The following is a 22,500-nucleotide window of genomic DNA, read 5'->3' on the forward strand; positions in this document are numbered from 1 at the left end:
GTGCTGACCTAGAAAATCGTGGCACCGACCTTGTTTTGAGACGAGGAAGTGTAGCACGTTTCAAATTGTTTCTGGCAAAGGTACCCAGAACCAGGAAACGTTTGCTATCGGTTCCTCTGGTTGTAAATATACTTGTGTTAATGAAACCACTCTTCCATAAAGTTGACTCGATATACTTCACTGGGACATGATTTATCTTAGTTGAATCGGATGATGGCTGAAATCTACAACTAAAGACTGTATAAATTCTATCCAAAGATTTTTCATGCAGTTTACCCCAGTCAAATTTCCCTCACAATATTTGGGATAATCTAGGACCATTGCAGAAGACAGTCAAGATGCCGCAGAGTGGAATCGAAACTAAAACAATTAGTTCAAAACAAACTATTCAATCAAAGAGCCAGGTATTTGCCATTAAGTTTGAATGTATAATTATTGTTGGAACTGCATCCCATTTCAATAAGTTTAAATAAACTTGATGCAGCTTAAAATAATTTTAAAACAAATTGAATAAACTCCCAGGCAGGCTGTATGTTAAGATGCTTGCTGCCCATCTGCATGGTTTACGGTTAAGTTCCACTGCCAAGAGCCTTACGCAGGTGCCTTATACTATAGCCCCAGGCTGCCAAAGTCTTGCAAGGGGATTTCGTAGACGGAAACTGAAAGAAGCCCGGTGTATGTATATATGTATGTATGTGCATGTTTGTGTGTGTGTTTGTGTGTTCATGTGTGTGTGTGTGTGTGTTTGTTTTTTTGTTCTCAACCACTGCTTGACAACCGGTATTTGTTTATTTTCGCCCCACTGCATAACAGTTCGGCAAAAGATCCTTATAGAATATGTACCAGGCTTAAAAAAATAAGCCTGATTCGTTCGACTAAAACTTTCCATGGCTGTGCTTCAGCATGGCCGCAGTCGAATGACTGAAGCAAGTAAAAAATAAAATATAAAAACACCTAATCTCTTTCTTAATTAAATGCGGTCATCGAACTATATTTCTAATCCATTTATCTAACGAGGAATTAATTACAGTTTAGTTCCACCTGACAAATTCTTTAACATATAAGAAAACACCTTTTATAAATCAATGGGTAACATCTGTTTTGAAAATAGAGAACATAATTTCACGGTTTGTAAATATATTTGTGTTAATGAAATCACTCTTCCATAAAGTTAACTCGTTATACTTCATTGGGACATAATTTATCTTTGTTGAATGTTATCAGTGATAATTCAATGCTAACTCTTTGAACCCTAACCACTCAGAGGAATTGGATGCACCACTCTATGCTCCCAGCGAGTTCCACTGAAAGTTTTTAACTTTAGAATATATGCTGTAAGATATGCTTGTTTCACAAAACAAGGGTACAAAATTGTGAAAAATGATAGAATACAAGATGTTAAAGGATTTTTTCACTAATTTATCTCCAATACTGCGCTTTGCTGTGGCTATCGTGTCAGCAGTTTGCTCCTGTGTTCCCAATACAGAGGAAAACTTTGCAGTGGTTACACCAGAAAATAGTCTTTGACAGTTTTGGCAAGTCCTTATATTTAGCATTAGGATTTGATCGTTTAGCCTGCCTATGTTTCTCCGTTTAAACACCAGAACGATTGTTTGTGGTTGCAGGTTCAGCTCGTTCCACTTCTTGCTACCCAACGTCAACCAAACGATCCTCTGCAGTTGCTGGATAAGCATATCCCGCTTGAGTACTGACTCTCATATCACCGATTAGTTCATGACAGGGCTTATCCAAGAAGGTCTGGAATGTGAAGCTTCTTTTCTTAGGCTAAACATGGGGCTTGTAAAATCCCTGCAAAACATAAGCATTATATGATGTCCACATAAAGAACTTCATCACTAATCGGCCAGTACTGTTCATACCTATCCTTATGAATTAATATCTCTATGGCAACCCTACACCCAAAGAAGGCCTTCATCTCTTTTACTGTCGTGTCATACCATTTTCGCCGCATAGTTATTGGGCTTAGTAGCCTTGACACGTGCGGCATTCTTATTAGTTTCTCTAAACAAAATGTCCCAAGGCACATCGTCCCAGAACAAGGAAAGGAAATTCAAAGAACCACTTTAACCATTTATATGAGGTGGAATATTGTTTGGGTCAGTGGGGTGGTTAGGACTAAACTGTCTTGCTATAAAACCAGCCGTATCCCGTCTCCAGGAATGAGAAATATTCATGTTTAATATCACCATCAAGCCTCTGCTAACACCCAACTTTACGCCTTATCTCTTATTAGCCTGGGAAGTTTAGGCTTGCACTACAGCATTGGCTACATTACGTACAAGTTCACCTTGATCACTTTCGGAATTGCTGGGCGATTCTTAACTAGTTTCTTTCTCAAAATCAATTTTGTTGCCGTAATCGGACTCATCTAAATCTTCTTCATCACCACTAAAAATCTGAGCTAGTGCTTCTTCAGCACTGAAAACATTTTGAAAATATTGTCATCAAAATTCAAGCACGAAATAAGGAAACCACGATAGAATATGTATGCTGAAGAACCGAAATAACACGCTCACTGATTGGTTGCTAAGTGGCTCAAGTGTCTATTTTTGTAGCGTGTAACACAATGAAGACACGTAGAGTCCCGTAGACCAGCATTTCGGGAAAATACGGCCTTGACATAGTGCCGATGCACCGGCATTTCGGATTCTAAGGGTTAATTGTTGGTGTTCGTTTAAACATTCAAGAAGTGACTCAACGTATTCATCTTCTACCTCTTGCAATTTTCTGCAAGATGTCCAGTATACAAATGTGACGAACTGTCTTTGTATCGCCTATTTTATGATGTTGTCTTCTTAATTCATTGTACAGTTTCAAGAGTAAAATTTTTATATGCTTTGCTAGTTACTTCACTAGAAAAACAATGAGTTAATTTCCATTAGTGTGTTGGATTGTGTATTGAAGACAATCTTTCATTGCTTTGAATCTAACTTTCGTCATCCATAAACATATACAAAATTATAGGTTTAAGATAAATGATGAAATGAATTTAGATTTTGAACGAATTAAATTGAGTTGAAACAATTCAAAGCCGAGATATTTAATGTGTTTAATCTGGATTTCTTCCATTTGCTGCAATATTACCTTAGTTTACATATTGTCTTAATTCGCCTTAAATTTTCTTTTTCTAAATTTGAGTCGCGTTTTATTTTGATACGAGGTTAATTTGTACCTGAAATGGTTAGGTTTTATCTAAAAATATTTCCAGCACAATTCTTTTCTTGATATGATCAAAAGAAGGCAACAGTTAGTTTATTTATTCAACACCAATGAGTTTAAATATACTTTTAAAAAATCATTTCAAAATAATGAAAAAGCTTGTAAATCCAGAAATATTTTATACTTATGCTGAGAACTTTCTTCAAAACCAGAGAGCACATTTATGTTACCTCAAAACCGCAAAACAACAGCCAGGTGAAGGATGATCATTTCTAGAACACAAATTATAAATTTCAACAGATTCAGTTAATTAGACAGAACTTCCCGCAATATTTATTTTATCAAAATCTAGAAAGATGTGAAGTAATGTCTGCCGTTACAGGATTTGAAGACACAGCATGATAAAGCCGAAACTACCTACTGACGAAAGATAAAGTTGTATCGTGAAATTTGAACTCAAACACTCTTCACATGCGTAGCTAACAAATACACGGCGTTGACTTTGTGGTTCTACAACTTCAGCCAACCAACTGATTAAATTAGAAAAACAATGAGTTAATTTCCATTGGCGTGTGGGATTCTGTATTGAATATATGTATGTATATGCATGTGTGTATGTGTGTATACTTATATATGTATGTGTATAAGCATGTGTGTGCGTGAGTACCTGTGTAGGCGTGTAATATTGTTCAGATTAGTAAAATACTTCTCTCCTGAATATGAATTAACATGAATGAAAGTCATTAATGTCTACTTACCATAAATCTGATATTCCATTCATATTTTCATTACTTAGAATATTCATTTCATTAATGATATATTTGTTTAAAATTCACACGCACATGCATACACACATAGAAATCCGTGAATAGATACAGATAGACAGACAAACAGATCAATAGATAGATAGATAGATAGATAGATAGATAGATAGATAGATAGATAGATAGATAGATAGATAGATAGATAGATAGATAGATAGATAGATAGATGGAGATACAAATATGGATAGATAGATAGACAGATAAATAGATAGGGAGAGAAAGAGAGAGAGAGAAATACAAAGATAGCTAGCTAGCTAGATAGATAGAGGGAGAGAGAGAAACAGATAGATTGATAGATAGAGAGACCGATAGATAGATAGATAGAGAGAGAGAGAGAGATTGATAGATAATTACATACACATATACATACATATGTATATATAATTGCTATATTTTCTCCCACGCTGTTTCTAACCTCACCTGCATCCTATTCGTTGCCTTACATTTGCCGTGCATATTTCTCTTCTCTTTCTTTTTTTTTTGTACACTTTTTCCTTTCTTCCCGTCTCCCCCTCTTCCTTTCTTGTTCTCTTTCCTTTCTTTTTTCCTTTTCTGTTTTACTTCTTTCTTTATTTCGTCTTTTGTTTCTTTCCTTGATTCATTTTCTCTCACTTCCTTCACTTCTTTCTTTTTCCTTTTTCCTTACCGTCTTCATTTCTTTCTTTCTTTCTTTCTCTCTCTCCCATCTTTCCTTTTTCTTTGTTTCTTCCTTCCTTCCAACCTTCTTTTCTCCCATTTGTCTTCTTTCTCTTTTATTTTCTTTCTCCCCTTTTCATTTTCTTTCCGTTTTCCTTTCGTTTCTTTCTTTCTTTCTGTCTCTCTTTCCCCCTTCTTTCTTTCTCCCTTTATTTCTTTCTCTCTTTCTTTCATTCATTCATTCTTTCTATCTTTCTTTCTTTCTTTCTTCCTTTCTTTCTTTCTTTCTTTCTTTCTTTCTTTCCTTCTTTCTTTCTTTCTTTCTGTGTCTCTTTCTTTTTTCTTTCTTATTCTCATTCATTCATCCTATCTTTTCTCTCATACATTCGCCTCGCTATTGTAGAGATTTTAATTTTTGTTTTCTTTTCTTTTTCTGTTTTTACTTGCTTTTTTTCCTACCGCCACCACCTGTTTTCCATTTTACCAACACTACCACCACCACCATCTGTTTTCCATTCTATCACAACTGCCGCTACCACCACCGGCAACAAAAACAACACTAACGCCACAAACACCAACACCAATAACACTACCAACACCTCTACCACCATCATCACAACCACCACCACCAAACAACACTATTCCCACCACCAAATATTACAACCATCAAACACCAACACCAAACACCACCGCCACCAAACTCAAAACACCACGCCCTTAACCACTACAAGCAGCACCGCAACTACCATCACCAACAGTTTCAGTACCAACCCAACCATCACTATCAATACCAGCAGCACCCCCGCCACCACCACAGCCCTAACTACTACAACCATCACCAGACCTACCAGCACCACCTGTACCGTACCACCTTCAGCACTCCACTTTTTCGCCGTGTTTAGACATAATATTATTTACCTGATAACGATGTTAATTACGATATGAATATATTTATTGGATAGATTCTTTCTGTTTTTATGTATGCATTTATTTTGACTGTTTTCTCATTTATTTTGGTAGTCAAGGTGACAGATGGCGGATGTTTACATCTGTATGGTTGACTGGTGTTATTTACGACAGGACACCTAAATCAGACACTGCGTATACATACATGTATGCATATATATATATATGTATGTATGTATATATACATACATACATGCATGAGGGTATATGTAAGAGAAATAATATATGATAATGTGTACATGCTTGTGTATATGCGTATGTGTGTCTCTGCATGTGTGCATGTGTATGTATATATATATATATATATATATATATATATATATAGTAAACCTTTTCACTGTATGTATGTATGTATGTATGTATGTATATATATATATGTATATATATATATATATATATATATATATATATATATATATATATAATATATTACATACATGCATACATACATACATAACTACATACATACATACATACATACATACATACATACTATAGATATATATATATAATAGATATATATATTATATATACACAAATAATATATATCTGTAAATGTAATGTGACAATTATTCGGTAGCCATGATAAAACTCCGAATTTCGGAAGTCGGGGTGGAAATCCACGCCGCCATCTCTTCAGTTATCCGGCCATTGAAAAAAATGCGATCCACCCCGACATCCGAAACTTGGAGTTTTATCATGGCTACCGAGTAATTGTCATATTACATTTACAGATAAATTCCTCTATTTACTTAATATCGAGGTCTCTTTCTTGTATTGTCTTACCATTTCTACCAACACACACACACACACACACACACACACACATACACACATATATATATATTTATAGTACAGTGTGCCAAAGATCTCAGCATCTCCATCAACATACAGGAGCAGATACTTTAACAGCTTGGTATTCAAGGGCCCACAGCACTTCAATATCTCCCAGAATGCATGGTGTGGGTGTAGATGCCAACCCCCCACTCACACACACGCAAATATTTTTTTATACATGTAAATGTTATATAAATGAACTTACGTGTGCATCTATGTGTGAGAGAGAATATGTGATAATGTGTACATGCTTGTGTGCATGCGTATGTGTGTGTTTATGTGTTTATGTACATACATATATACATAAAGATATGGCATCGTTATCAAAATAAAGGAGCCGATGCTGCAACAGCTTGGTGTTCAAGAGCCCACTGTGCTTCAATATTCTGCCAAACTGCATGAGGGAACTGCATGGTGTGGATGTAGATGTCTTCAAAATGAAACTGGATCTCAATCTGTCAAGGGCTGCAGACGAGCCCACCTCACGGCAAGAAACACAGATGAGGGCAGTAGCATCAAATTCTTTCATTTACCAAATGCCACATATTATAGAATGGTGTAACAGAACTAACGTTCGTGTCCCAATATAATCGCATCTTTAAAGCTGAAACAAATGAAAGGTCTTAAAGTATATATATGTGTGTGTGTGTGTGTGTGTGTGTGTGTGTGTGTGTGTGTGTGTGTGTGTGTGTGTGTGTGTGTGTGTGTGTGTGCGTGTGTGTGCATGTATCAATGCTGGTATGATATGCCAAGCTTTCAGCCTTTTACTTTACGTAGGGCCGCCGCAGTGATTCACGGTGTGTCTTGAGCATTTTGGAACTTTGGGAATCTCATTCTCCTCATTAGCGAAGCTATGTTGTGTTTCCCACATAAAAGCATCTCACAAGTCAGCCACCCCTCTCCCCGTACTTATCAACTGTTCCTTCTCCAAGTTTGATCACAACCAATTTTCAAAGGGTACAGAAAGTGCAGGAGAAAGAAATTAACCCCACTGCAGCAAACAGCGTGACCAAAAGATGCAGGTGATCAGGGAATTTTGTGTGTTGTCACCTATGTGACAATTTCAACGTTCCCTCACGAATGGAAACACAAAAGCAGTGCGATATTGCAATATTTCATCATCAAAGATGTATACGACAACCAGACTGCACAGCAACAACAATAACAGTGACTTAATGGCTCGCCGAACCAATATCAGTAGGTACAAATATTAAATATGAAAATGGTCAATATGTACTTAATCGATACTACCACGAATGTAGTACTTCAGCATAGTTGCACACCAGTAATTAAAACCACTGAAAACATAACTAAATATACAAAGAAGGCAATAATCTTTGTGAAACCATATCTTTACACATGTGATGCATTGTGTGACAATAAAATATGACAAACATGACTCAAGATTATAAATTGATATTATATATATAGATATATATATATATATATATCAACTAACAATATGTTCATTACCTCTGTACTCGGTCGTCAAGATAAAACTGAGTTTCAGATGCCGAAGTGGAAATCCACAACACCATCTCTTCGTTATCTCTTCGTTATATATATATATATATATATATATATGAGAGAGAGAGAGAGAGAGAGAGATTATCAAAGATTTTGACCGACAGGAGGCGCATTAACAGTAGTGACAACAGCAAGAAAGGCAACATCAATAATAATTAGCGTAATTTATGTAATATTTAACCGCTCCTCCATATACGACCTAGATATACAATTAATCGATGAAAATAACATAGAATTATCATGTATGTATGTATATATATATATATGGGGGAGGGGCGTGCATGTGTGTGTAGGCTCGAAACATAAAAGACTTCCATTTTCCCCGAGCGTTAAACTAATAAAACTGATTGTTGTTCCTACCCGTCTTCGTCTTTTGTCATCTGTAAATTTGAACTATATATACACATATATACACACACATATATATATACATATATATATATATATGTGTGTAAATCTATATATATATGTTATATAGTATATATATATATATATATAGATATAATATATATATATATTATCTATATATATATATATATATATGTATATATATATGTATATATATATATATATACATATAGATATATATATAAATATATATGCATGTGTACGAGAGCGAGAGAAGAGGAAGAGGGAAGAGGAGAGAGAGAGAAACAATAACTCAACAGAAATAGATGAAACCTTGGGTTTTTAAACTACAAAGCATATATCCATGTCTACGTGCTAAAAGAGAAGGCATCCTCAAAATAGTCAGATGATTAACGAACGAGTATATATATATATATATACCCATGCCTATATAGGTACAGGAGGTCACCATCAGTAAACAACTTGACATATTAAAGCACATGATTTCAATACGGACACAACGAGAGAAACGAGTGGAAAACAGGACAAGTAACACAAAGAACGACCCTTGATCAGTTGTGGCTGTCTATCTACTCCTCATTGAGCGACAATATGAGTCTTCGACGACCGTTGCTCCCATAAGTACCAAAATAAAATTTGAGCTTTATGGAGAGTCAAAGTTGGGAACAAAAACAGGACAGTGGAGTCATACATGGAAACCGAACGAAAACAAACAAGGAGCGTCGTTAGAACAGAACGAGGGTGGAAGAGCGAACACTGGAGAAATATTTTCTTTGAGAAGAGAAAAGATAGAACAGAGAGATAGGATACGTTCACTCCTTAGGACAGTCCCGAAAGAAATATGATCACATTTGGAAAAGTAAGATGGATGATGGTCACGTGTGAGCAACGAGAGAGAGAAAAGAAGAGTGGAGGGAGAGAAATATAGAAAATGGTGAAGGGGAGAAAAAGTGAATTAGAGAAAGGGATGATAGAGAAAACGATGCGGGAGAAACAGTATAGAGTAGAGTCGCATCAAAAAGGTATATATATATATATATATATATATATCTATTATAGATTATCCCGGCGAAGACGACGTATGAGCGTTCTGCTGTTTACGGAACGACCTACACAAATAAAATGTTATAGTGATCAGGTTTTCGGGCCGCACATCAAGTCGACGTTGTCTGAAAAGGTGTACGTTGTCTGAATAGGAATCAAAGTGATCGCAGAGCACCATGAGATGAAGTGTTTTGCTCAAGATCACAACGCACCACCCGGTCTAAGAATTGAAACCATGATCTCACGATTGTGAGTCCAATACCCTAACCACGACGTCATGCACACACACCTAATATACATACATACATATATGCATACAGACATACAAACATAAATACATACATTCATACATACATACATACATACATACATACATACATACATACATATATACATGCATACATACATACATACATATATGCATACATATATACATACAAACATACATACATACATACATACATACATACATACATTCATAATACATACATATATACATATATACATGCATACATACATACATACATACATACATACATACATACATACATACATACATACATACATACATACACACACATGTATGTACATATACTATAATCGAGAATATGACAGCCGGAACAGCAATATCATAGATATTGAGCTCTGGAGCGATTCAACACTCCCTACGTCACTACCCCCCCCCCCAGTGTGTAAACAGCAACATCAATAGCAACAACAACGTCAAAAGTAATACAATCGACCAAACCACTAACAGTACATACACTGCAAAACAAACAAAATCAAAACAACGGATTCCCTCTCCCTCTCTTTCTCGGTGTTCCTTCATAATATACTCTCTTTCTTACTCTCCATATTCATCTCAAGCTACCGCCATATTTTTGTCCCACTATCATTTAGGTATTATAGACTTCAATACACAATTCTTACGGCCGCCCTCTTTCCCCCCTCACTTCCCTACAAATTCATTGGTCTCAGGGAGTCATGAGGCCTGACGTGAAGAACAATACCTTCTAGAGTCGAGTGACAATAAACTGTCTGAACTACGTGAGAATCTACTGACAAAACTGACAGCTATAATACCCCTCTCGGGTCCTTGTAATGCTCGTCATAGCGTTTGTCACATTTATCAGGGTAAAAAGCGAGACAATACACACACACACACACACACGAACACATATACAAACATACACACGTACACAACAAAAAAACAACAACAACAACAACAACATCTACTCACAGTCCCATTTCTCCTAATCCCTTTATTTATACAGAAGGTGAAGGTGGGATTGCCTTCTCTAAGCTGTCAAATCAAAAATCAGTGAGAGTGTGATTTCTCAAATTTTGTATTTATTATGTATATATGTGAAAGCGTCTGCGTGTGTGTGCGCGCGTGCGTGCATGTGTCTATCTTCTACGAGTGTGTATGTGTGTTTATGCGAGTGATCGAGTGAATGAGTGAGTGTATGACTTTATGAATTCGACTTCCTGAATCTGAAATAAGTACATGCATATATATAACATCCACAAGGTATACATACATACATACAACCCATATATATAAATATATATATATATATATATATATTATATATATATATATATATATATATCTATATATATATATATATATATATATATATATATATATATATATATAATACATATAGATATATATATACATCTATATATATATATATATATATATATATATATATGTATTCTTTTACTTGTTTCAGTCATTTGACTGTGGCCATGCTGAGCACCGCCTTTAGTCGAGCAAATCGACCCCAGAACTTATTCTTTGTAAGCCTAGTACTTATTCTATCGGTCTCTTTTGCCGAACCAGTAAGTTACGGGGACGTAAACACACTAGCATCGGTTATCAAGCGATGTTGGGGGCACACACTCAAATACATAAAAGTATACAACACACACACACACACACACACACACATATATATATATATACGATGGGCTTTTTTCAGTTTCCGTCTACCAAATCCACTCACAAGGCTTTGGTCGGCCCGAGGATATAGTAGAAGACATTGGCTCAAGGTGCCACTTAGCAGGACTGAATCATGTGTTTCATAAGCAAGCTATTTACCACACAGCCACTCCTACGCCTATAATGTATGTAATAGTATGTGAGTGAAGTTTGTTTATTCCCAGTCTGAAAATGATTCGCTTAATTGCTCCTCTCAAATTTATTCTGTTAGGATTAATCACCACTTACCATAACTCGTCACAAACACTAACAGACATGCACAGAAATGCATATGTTTCAACTACTACAACATAACTGCAGCATTTAAAACCGCAAAAAAATAATAACAGAGTAAAACAAACAAACGATATATTTATTTAAATGTAAATACATTTATGTTTTCTTTCATTGTCTTTGATAGTTACAATCATTGTAGAGCTGCCGTGTTTAGGTGATGACATCGACACCATCGCTTAATACAGTCTACAACTTGTTTTTATCAATCATAAACACTGCTTGTTGGACTGCATGGCCATGGAGCACAATGGCGTATAGCATATGCAAGGACAAAATCTTTGAAGACATGCATTGCATGAAGACTTGCAGCAAGATGCAAATATTGAAGCCCACATGCGCAAGCATTCAGAAACACACACTAATACACTCTTTGATATATATATATATATATATATATATATATATAAATAGGTATACTCGATGTGTTTCTTGACGATGTTCGTACATCAATTGCCTCTGAGAAGGTATTGACAAGCTAAGACTGTTATACGACACATTTGACCACGTTGAATCGTATAGGAATTGAACCCGGTACAGCGAGGTTACAATATATGTATATTTGTGTGAGTGCGTGTGTGTGAGCATAGAAAGAAAGCTATTTATATAAACACACATATCCGCACATATACACACACATATCTGTGTGTGTATTTATATGTGTATGTATGTGTACGTGTGCGTGTGTGTGTATGTGTGTGTTCGTGAGTGTGAGGGTATATACATAGAGAGAAAGCGAGAGAGAGAAAGACAGACAGACAAAAAGATAGAGAAATAGATAGATAAGTTGATATGTAGCTAGACGGATACATAAATAGTTTTTATATATATATATATATATATATATAGATAGATAGATAGATAGATAGATAGATAGATAGAAAGTTAGATAGATAGATAAATAGATAGATAGATAAAAGTTAGATAGATAGATAGTAGATAGATAGATAGATAAGTTATATAGATAGATAAATAGATAGATAGATAGATAGATAGATAGATAGATAGATAGATAGATAGATAGATTTACAAACGATGCACATACATAAATAAATATAATAAATAAAATATACGTCTAAAAAACAATCAGGTGAAAGAAATGATTTATTACTCATTTTTCATTGTCGCCACTTCCCCAACCGCCTCCCTTTCCCACTTTAACTCCTCTTCCTTCAGATTTAACACACTAAAGAGGAACATTTATCATTTTTTTTATTACGCTAACATTTTTTTTTTCTATTGACGGCTTAGTCTTACTTCTGGCAAAATATATGTTTTTTTAATTTTTTATCATTATTATTTTCTTTTTCTATTCGTATTACGAGACCTGTCGCTAGCAGTGTCGATGAAGCACTGGTCAAAATCATTTTTAGTGTCTGCTTACATCCACTCCTGTTGTGAGTTCAGACCCCGCGAGGGTCAAATTTACTTTGTGTCCATTGTGGCTGGATGGAATACGTACTAGAATAGTTGTATGATGGCTGCGATGAACTCTACCCCAACTCTGAAATGTCTTGAAGTGTCTCAGTTCTATATCACTGATTTCTTTCTCCTATTCTCTAAGTTTTGTTTGAATTGAAGTTAATGTGATAAAATCTGGTGTCGTTAGAGCGTCGAACAGAATGCATCGCGTTACTTGCTCGTCTAACTTCAAATCCTAGTGAGGCCGAATATAGTACCTTTTAAATAAAACATGCCTAAAGAAAGACAACATGAAATTACCAGTTTATTCTCACGTAGAATTTCCATGGCTAGGACAAAGTGTGGATCTTTTCGGTTTGAACGGCAGTTTTTAAAAATAATTTCCACGTAACTAAACACTTTAAAACTTCGTATACTTGAGGTATGTGTTTATAAAACATCTTTTTTTCTCTTGGCTTTATTGGGAAAATTCTATAGTTTGTAAAATATTTGTTGTTTTTTTCTTCAATTTCAACCAATCAATGACGTCTATTAAAGTAAAAAGCATTCTGTGCTGTATGAATATGTCCCTCGTTTAAGAAACAGATTGGGTTTATTTATATTTGTGAAGAAAAAAAGATACCCTTCCCCCACCCTAACCCTAACTAACCCTAGCCATAAAACAGATTGAAATGCTATAGATCGATACTAGGGTCATAATTATGGGTGACAATTTCATATGATACCGCTAGAAAAAAACTGCCGTTCAAACAGAAAAGATTCCAACGTGTTTGTCAAGGAACTCATCCAGTTATTTCCTGACATAGAGGTGCAGAAAGGCAGCGATCGAGAAGGACAGGATAAGAAGAGAGATGAACGAAATGCCATTCGTTATTTACTTCTCTTTAACTTCTGAGTTAAATTCTTGTCGGTGTCACCTTTGCTTTTGATATTTCTATGGTGGGTAAAATACTACTCAAGTGTCGGAATGTCCAAGTTAGTGGAACTGTAGAAAACCTTTTCCTGACAACATAAATGTGTTTTCAAACGCAAAGATATCTGATCAGTTTAAAGCGTCTATTGATTTTCGTGGAAAGGATAAGCACTAAAGTTTTTTTTTATAAATGCGCGTCTTTTGTAATCAACCATATTAGACAACATTTTCCCCACTTAATAGATGTACAAAAATGCACTGAATTTGTGTTTATTGTCGATTAGATCTTGGTCATCTATGGTCAAATAGATCTGTGTTTTTCAAGATGTGCAGGGCTACAGTATTTAATGAAAATCTTTCCTTAACAATGGTACAGTGTAATTTGAGGGAGATTATGGTTGTTGTAATTTCTTATGGAACACTACTGCTGTAGAGGTGGATGAAACAAGTTCTAACCTCCAAAAGGTTTTATGAATTTTGGGTAAAAGTGGTCAGTCAGTTATCTTGAAATATCGATGATGTTCCATGGTTCGAGTCTCAATCGACAATAAAAATGGTCAATGTTTTGAAGACAATTGAGATATTCACAAGGTAGCTGGACATACTCATATGATTATAGGAATCATTGGAAACTAAATTACTAATGTTTAGTTATCTTTGATATATATTTCCTTTGACTCTCTTGATATTTGTTTCCTTTGCATTCAAAACCAAGTTAGGTCAACTGTACATTTGCTTTTTCATTCTCTCTGATAGACTATATCACTACTGAAGAATCGCAGTGAAAATGATTAACTTTTATTTCTAAGTCATCCGTCTCAGATTAATGACCATGGGTGAACGTCCTACTTGTCCTCTCCACTGGAACAGTCTAGTTCGAGAAGTGCAGTCTCTGCCACACTGGGCGCACTTGCGGGCTTAGTTTGTTGCGTACTTTTCTATAGATTTACGCATCAGTTTCTGCAATATAAAGCGTTCGGTAGGACCCAAGCCTGAACAGTATGGTATGGAGGACAGATTGTGTCCCATGCACCGTGTTTCCCCTCTCTACGTCACTGTTACAATTTGGTGCAAGTGTCATTGCAGTAGTTTCTTGAATGAGGTTATAGACAACATCAAACTGCCGCAAGGGCTCCAATCACCCTCACCAATATGTACCTGTATATTTTGCGTATTTGGGTGTTCCACACGAATCGCAACCAAATGTGTTTTAATGTTTTACGTTGTCTTTCAACTATCTCTTTTTTTCTCTCGCAGACCTTGTGGTAATAAAAAACAGAAAAAGAACAAAAAGACGTTCATTATTATTACTGCAGCTCATTTAGTTGCTGCCGCTCTTGTTGTTTGATGTTATTTTTTTTTTGTCGCTGCTTTGCTTTTCTCTACACCCTTATTGTCATTTCCCTTGTATTGTTATTATATTGTAAGGAAAGTATTTTAAAACTCTCTTTTCTTGCTACATGAAATAGTTTTCTGTAAACCATTTCACTATAATTCCTGTAAATCATTCACTAAATTCCTTCATGTAGAAAATCTAAACAGAATTACTAAATTATCGTATCTTTTTCTTTGCTAAAATCTCTTCCTTGTCTACTTACATTTTATCTTTATGAGTGTGTATGCCTGAACAGCGCATGGGTGCATTTGCATTATTTATGCCTGTCAATAAGTGTGCGAATGAGTAAGCACCTGTATGTATATATGTGTATTTATTCTGCTGTATTTCTCTCTGTTACAATGTTTCTTTGTATAGTGGCGAAATGGCAGAGTCGTTACAGTGATAGATACAATAACTCGCGGTATTTGCTCTGACTATCAGTATTCTAAGATCAAATACCGCCGAAGTGAAGTTTTGTTTATCATCGTCTCGAGGTCAGTAATAACCTCAAGACACGACAGCTTCTTAGCTGTGAAAATGCCTTGTAGTATTGGTTCTTTGTATTCTGACCGCATCACTTTCAGTGACATTGGTTACAGATTGTATCGATTTAATACGACACATCATGTTTGTGAGCATCAGGCTCACAAACATGATGTAGCCAGTTCGATTCACAGACTAGGTTTGTGTTTTGTTCTTGAGCAAGACACTTTATTTCATGTTGCTCCATTTCACTCAGTTGTAGAAATAAGTTGCGACAGCACATGTGCCAAGCTGGGTTAGCCCTTGCCTTTCTCATATCGGTGGCATGGAGAGGGAAGACTGGCATGCATGGGAGACTGATGGACTTCCATAAACAACTTTGTCCGGTCTTGTGCCACGGAGGGAAATTTTCTAGGTGCAAGCAATGGTCACCCCGCCCTCGATCTAACACGATGGCTTTTCACTTTAAGTTCAGTGGCGTGGATAGAGTGACGTATAAAAATGCAACAGCCACTCTTTCTAAACAAAAATTTAAAAAGTGTGTCTAGTAACACCTTGTTCTCTTAGTATAGACGAACACTTAAGGAGTTAGTTTAGTAGTTGTTAACTATTTTCGTTTTGACTTGCGGCAGGGCAAACAATAATTATTTTCAAAATTTACAGAACAAAGTATGTTCAGGGGAGAAATAATAATAATAATAATAATAATAATAATAATAATAATAATAATAATAATAATAATAATAATAATAATAATAATAATAATAATAATAATAATAATGATAATAATAATAATAATATTCAGCAGAATATTTGCTGTAGCCCATCTTGGTATAAAAGATGGGCTACAACAAACATTCTGTTCAATACCACAGATTTGCTTGTCAGTTGTTTGACCTTAACCAGTTGAGCATGTCCCTTAGTGGCTGACGATATGTCCATCTCTGATCAAGAGCAGAAGTAGTGGGGGAGCATCATAGCCATGTGTTGAGAGGGATTCTTTGGGGTTTGAATAATTCACCTCTGGAAACATGGGTGGTTCTTTCAACATCCTTAAACAACCCTTATTCAGGGACCTGTTGAGCGGGATGGGCTACTCAACCTGAAGAAATTTCTAACTGGGCCCCACCTGCAAGGTCATGTGCTGTTTATCTTGATATGAGATCACCATGTCGCGCACATATGGTTGTGATGCATGTGCCTAGTGTACCCTTATCAGACGGGTAGTCATGATGGGTATATTGGGCTTCGTATATTCTACCCCAGTGTCACTTTGATGGCATGAACTGCTCTCTCACTCAATAATAATAATAATAATAATAATAGTAATAATAATAATAATAATAATAAAACAAAACTCCTGAATGTCGTAACTGAAGAACTAAAGCATCGCATACATGCAAAATAAAGCGAAGTTAACTAGGTTTCAACAACCGATTAAGTAATACCGGCAGAACAAATTGTTTAGATCAAAAGAAAAAAGATTTTACCAAAAGATTAATGATGATAAAAAAGAGGTGGTGCTGATGAAAGTCGACTTTTATGGTGTAAGATATGGAGTAAGCAAGAACAACATAATACAGCAGCTGAAGCAAACAGCTTCTTATACCAAGGAAGGGCTAACCACTTCACAGAAGACAGCATCAGAAATATGAGTAAAAAGATAAGCAATTGGAAAGTAGCAGGAACTGATGGTGTACATAGCTTTTGGATTAAAAATAGTTCAGCAATTGCCAATAATTGATCGCAGAGCAATTTAATACATTCATCAATGGAGAACGAGAAATCCCAGGCTGGTTGACAAAAGGATGAACTGTGTTTTGCCTGAAGGGAAATGCTGCTGACAATTACAGACCAATTTCTTTTCTCCTATTTATGTAGAAGTGACTGTCAAGAGGAATAGCAGAAAAATCTTTATAAATTTCTTGAAGAGAAATATATGTTACCGCCGGAACAAAAAGGCAGTAGAAGGGAATGCGGGGTTACCAGAAATCAGCTATTGATAGACAAAATGGTAATGCAAGATTGCAAACGAAGGAGAACAAATCTGGGAATGACCTGCATTGACTATCACAAATATTATATGATTCCACATTCGTGGATCATCGAGTGCTGAGATTTGTTTGAAATTGCGAGAAATGTAACGTGTTTCCTGAAGAAAAGTATGGTGAGATGGAAAACTGGACTGACATCTTACGGAAAAAGCTTGGGTATCCTAAGTATCAGAAGAGGGATTTGCGTTTTGTTCTCTGCATGATAGCCCTGACCATGGTACTCAGGAAAATGAACCTGTGGTACAAACTAGAGGGATAATCCTAAGCATTCAGCCACCTCCTCTTCATGGAGGATTTGAAACTGTATGGCAAATATTGGTACACGGTCAGCAATTTCGGCATCAGTATTTGCTAGCACTCGAAAGGGAAAAAGGCAAGTCGGCTCGGTGGAATTTGAACTCATGACGTACAGGCGGACAAAATGCCGCAAACCATTTTATCCAGCGTGCTAAAGTTTCTGCAAAGAAGACAATAGGAGAAAAAGAAGTAGAAATAGAAGAAACTAAGTAGCTGTAGTAGTAGACGCAGCAGCAGCAGCAGCAGCAGTAGTAGTAGTAGTAATAGTAGTGTAAACATATCTCTCTCACATATGAAATGAAAACGATATCCTTAAAACTCAAAAGAAAATGAGCAAAAATGTAACAAGTGACGAACAACTAGCACACATGTTTAAGCGGTAAATATGAGTTTTTCTTCGCAAATATATTGTTGAAATATACGTGAACATACATGAGGTCAGCATTTAGGACAAATAAAACAGAGCTGATGTAAACAAGGGTTAAAAAAACGAAACGATCTTAATAAATAAAACGTGATTATCACTCACAACATACAATATTTAAATAATACGCACTCACAAAGAGATACAGCGGCACAAGGACAAACACAAATACATGCATATCGTTACGTTCTGAGTTCAAATTTCACCGAGGTCGACTTTGCCTTTCATCTTTTTGGGGTTGATTAAATAAGTACCAGTTAATCACTGGGGTCGATGTAAATGACTTAATCCCTTTGTCTGTCCTTGTTTGTCCCCTCTATGTTTAGTCCCTTGTGGGCAATAAAGAAATGAATACATACAGACGAACATACGGAACAGATAAATACTTGGAACAAAGATAAGGCAAGGAAGTTTTGACGATTTACAAAGTTAAAATAGAATTGCACTTACGTATGAAAGAGCTAAAAACAAGATCATCTGCGGGGATAAATCTGTCAGTAAGAAAAATACTTTTGTTTCTATGAAGTAGGATGATGAATTACGTAATGAGAATTTATTGTGATCATGATTGTAAGATGACAAAATACGTGATACTGAGGCGTCGTCATCTCAAGATGTTATCTGAACTGAAAGATCTGTGTCTTACTGCACAGAGTTCAAGATAAAGAAAATTTCAAAATGAAAAGTATACGAAGTAATAAATACGGTATATATAGAAGTATTATCACTATTTATAACACGAATTTACAGAGCGGTATAGTAATGTTACCCAAATATAAAATAGAACAACTTATATACACCGGAAATAAAACAATAAACAAGCTGCACGCGGAAAATGACCTTGCATAAACCAGTGAATGCATCGCAACAGAATGCTCCGCATACAAAGCACATAATCACGCATGTAAATAAGTAAAAGAAGCAGCAGAATAGAAGCAATTGTACGTGTAAAAGTGTGATGGGTAGGAGGGATTAGTTGTACAAAGATGTTGGGGGCAGCGAAAGATGTTATACAATATATAATCTGCCGAATTAAAAATTTATGAAATAAAAGATTTACACGGAATGAGTGAAAAAGTATGATAAAACAATAATTAGTTTTTTTTTTTGGCTGTAATCTTTCTGAGGGTGGATGTGAGGAAACAAGAAGCCATATATTACCTTAGCGTTAGATGAATGAGTAAAATGAAAATATTTTAAAATATTTTCTCTTTCAACCCAGTAAACAGTAGACCTAAAATATTCAGTAATTGTCCCCATGTGAAATATCATCTGAAATGAAAATTTCTTTCTCCAGTTACACATGTACATCTTTCAGGAAGCTTACAGCGAAGTTTATCATTAACAGTACTTTCAGATATCTACACCAGGCATTTGTTGACAGAAAACGAGCTCTTCTGCAACAAAACAACGCACTCCCTTGTTGCTCGTAGTTGTGCGAGATGCTTTGGTTGACATGACATTGTTCTGCTGTTTTGATGTTGCTGCTGTTGTTGTTGTTAAGCAACAAGACGGGTAAGGGTGATTAGGTGATGGTCTAGGGCTTAGGGGTGGGAGATCCCAGACCTTGGAACAAAAAAACTTTGGTAGTCTTGTTGTAGTCGAGGGCTCTTCGTTGACGCCCGACACCATTGGGAGGTGGCCCTCGAAGTCGCTGGAAATGGAGATTTCCAGGTCCTAATTCTTGAACGGCTGATGTTGCTGCTGCTACGCTTGTTGTTGTCATTGATACAGAAGTTAGGGTTAATATATTTTGTTACTACTATGTCTGCACTATTGATTGGTACGAAGTGACTACGGAACATGTTATCACCTTCAAAACATCTCCAAATTCTTCTCTTCTCAGCCAGTTTACAAAGCTGGAGCTAGACTGAAATTATTTCAATGTTTCGAAAACTTTTCTCTCTTTTAAAATTTTGCCCTTATGCATCTGTCTGACACAGATATACAATAGAAAAAAAAAATTAAATACACAGAAAAAAAAAATCTGTGGAGAGCTGAAAATAATTTTTAACTGATGGAAATTATATCTCGAAAAAGTGAAAATTAATTAGCGTTAATGAAAATTAATCTTAGAGAAAGAAGGGAAGTAACTCTCCTAAATTAAACAACTGTGCATAAGTAGAAGTAAAAATGAAACTGATCCTTGGCAACTATACTGACAACGACAGGTTTCTATTTTATACGAGTACTTCAGTGAAGTATTTTTTAAAAATGGCTGCCAAGCTAAACGACTAGTAGCATTATTTCCCGTCCCATTATTTCTTTTAAATACAAAAGAAAGCTAACATTAAAAACCAGCAAACCTGTGTTCCATAAAATACTTTTTACAAAAAAAAAAAAGAAATACACAAAAAATAACAAACAAACAATCAACATATTTGAAAATATTTTTCTTCCTCTCCTCTTCATTGACTTTTTATATCTCAATTATATTCATTTGGTTTTAAAGTTTTCCGTCATAATCGTCATCATCCTCATCATCATCGTTATTGTTGTTGTTGTTGTTGTCGTTGTTGTTGTTGTCGTTGTTGTCGTTGTCGTTGTCGTTGTTGTTGTTGTTGTTGTTGTTGTTCTTCTGTTCTTCTTCTTCTTCTTCTTCTTCTCTTATTATTATTATTATTATTATTATTATTATTATTATTATTATTATTATTATTATATTTAAAAAAGAGAATGAAGACATTGTTAAAATCTTTCCACTGAATGTAAAAAGACACCCCTCCGTTTTGTAATCCATTTTTGTAATATTCCCCATTCTTTTCGCTCTTGTGGCAAAATGCAGAAATCCTTATGATTATTATAATTATTCATATCATCATCATCATCATCATCATCGTGTTTATCACTATTATTATTCATTCAGATGTTATATTTTTGATGTTTTGTCTTTTTTTTTTATCGTCATATCATCATTTTTTCTCATTCATTCATGGTTGAGATTTCCCGCTGAAAATAATTAAAAAAGAAAATAATGAAGGCAAAATAATAATTACATGAAAACGTTAACTTTGGCAAAGGCGGGGGCTGGGAGGTGTTACTTCTTTTCCTTCCTCCTCCCTCACTTCTATTTCTTCTTTTTCTTTTTCCTTTCTCTTACCCTTTCTTGATTTTTCTTCTTGCTATATGAGTACTGTTGTAATTGTTGTTGTTGTTGTTGTTGGTGGTGGTGGTGGTGTTTTTGTCATAGCTTTTGGTCGCCGATGACGGTGGAGGTGATAGTAGAGATGTTGCCGTTGTTGTTGTTGCTGGTGGTGGTGGTTATTTTTGTTATTGATACCGTCGGCACTGCTGTTTCTGTTGTTGTGTTGTTGTTATTATTATTGTTAATGTCAATGTGAATTCTTAAAGTTGTTATTGTTTTAACTCTTGCTCTTGTTGTTTGCATTTTGTTAATTCTATTCAACTCTTTCAACCGCAAACGGAGAAAGATAAAAAAAAATATGATAAAACAAACAAACAAACAAGCTCTCCATGTAAAAAAAGAAATAGAGAGTAAAATGAAAGAATGAATAAATAAAACCTTAATACACAATTCGAAAATATCAAAATGAAATAGAAAAAAAAACAAAAAAAAAACAGAAAAACAAATTGCTAAAAATATATTTAAAAATCAAAATCAAGGAAGCGTAAAAAATTATGTCAAATTGGGAAAAGAAAAATATGTTGAATATAAATAAATACAAAAATAAAATAAATGCGGAAACCAGCCTACCCCTTCAACCATAATAAAGAAATGATCTTTATAGAGTGTAGTATGTTTGTTATTCAATGGAGGGTTGCAAGGTGGATAGGGTGCCGCTGCCGCATCAAACGGGTGTGGGATGGGTCTTGTACTTGGATTGTTTTGTGTTTTCTCTTATAA

This window comes from Octopus sinensis, linkage group LG6 (assembly GCF_006345805.1).
Source record: "Octopus sinensis linkage group LG6, ASM634580v1, whole genome shotgun sequence".
In the NCBI taxonomy this organism is placed as follows: domain Eukaryota; kingdom Metazoa; phylum Mollusca; class Cephalopoda; order Octopoda; family Octopodidae; genus Octopus; species Octopus sinensis.